Source organism: Phoenix dactylifera, chromosome 3 (assembly GCF_051530095.1).
Source record: "Phoenix dactylifera cultivar Ajwa chromosome 3, Ajwa_hap1_PhDact_Kaust_v1.1, whole genome shotgun sequence".
Taxonomy (NCBI): domain Eukaryota; kingdom Viridiplantae; phylum Streptophyta; class Magnoliopsida; order Arecales; family Arecaceae; genus Phoenix; species Phoenix dactylifera.
The window spans coordinates 32,822,875-32,823,688 of record NC_143192.1 but is presented as its reverse complement, the minus strand read 5'-3'; the positions used below and the strand labels follow the sequence as shown (position 1 = coordinate 32,823,688).

At 33.5% G+C, this 814-nt stretch overlaps 1 non-coding gene across 1 annotated transcript; it reads left to right on the top strand.

Moving 5' to 3' along the window:
- TRNAW-CCA (transfer RNA tryptophan (anticodon CCA)) lies at nucleotides 1-72 on the top strand. Its single transcript has one exon. It is a non-coding gene; the product is annotated as a tRNA-Trp (tRNA).
- Nucleotides 73-814: the final 742 nt, after the last annotated feature.

The following is an 814-nucleotide window of genomic DNA, read 5'->3' as shown; positions in this document are numbered from 1 at the left end:
GGATCCGTGGCGCAATGGTAGCGCGTCTGACTCCAGATCAGAAGGTTGCGTGTTCGATTCACGTCGGGTTCAATCCCGCCGCCACATTTTTTATTTTTTAAAAATGTGCGAAAAATTGCTGATGTGAAAAAAAGGTTCTGTAACTTTTATTTTTACCAAAGTCCTAGATGTGAAAAAAAATTCGATCATGCCATAAGATGATAAAATCATTTTATTTAAATATTCCAGATCTTAAAAAAGTTTGATCATGCCATCAAATGATAAAACTATTGATCAGACAATCAGTTTTTAATTTTCTTAAGAAAACATCTAGATTTGATCATGGCATAAGATGATAAAGTCTTTTTTTTTTCATGCCATAAGATGATTAGACCATCTTTTTTAAAAAAATCCAGATCTAAAAAATGTTCGATCATGTCATCAGATGATAAAACAAGTCAGATTAGTGAAGAACTTGAACACAGAGTTCGACTGATGAAAAGTTTTAAGTACATAGGTTGGTGATGGTCCTGGACTCTCTTCAGGGTGACATTGTGCAAGGAAGAAGGAACTAATTTAAATATACAAAGACATTGCAATGTTAAATCATGTGCTTCTGTTCTTGATAATATTGTGGTAGATTAACTGGTGGAATTCTTTCTCCTGCATCTGATTATCTACAGCGATGAACGAATATTTTGCGATACTATTTTGAGTGCTAGTTTTCAGTAGAGCACTTAGAAGCTCTATCTAATATATTGTTTTAATTAACTTCTGTAAAATGGCCTTCGAATTCGGCCGAAGGAATGCAACAAATGGTATGAAATAGATATCA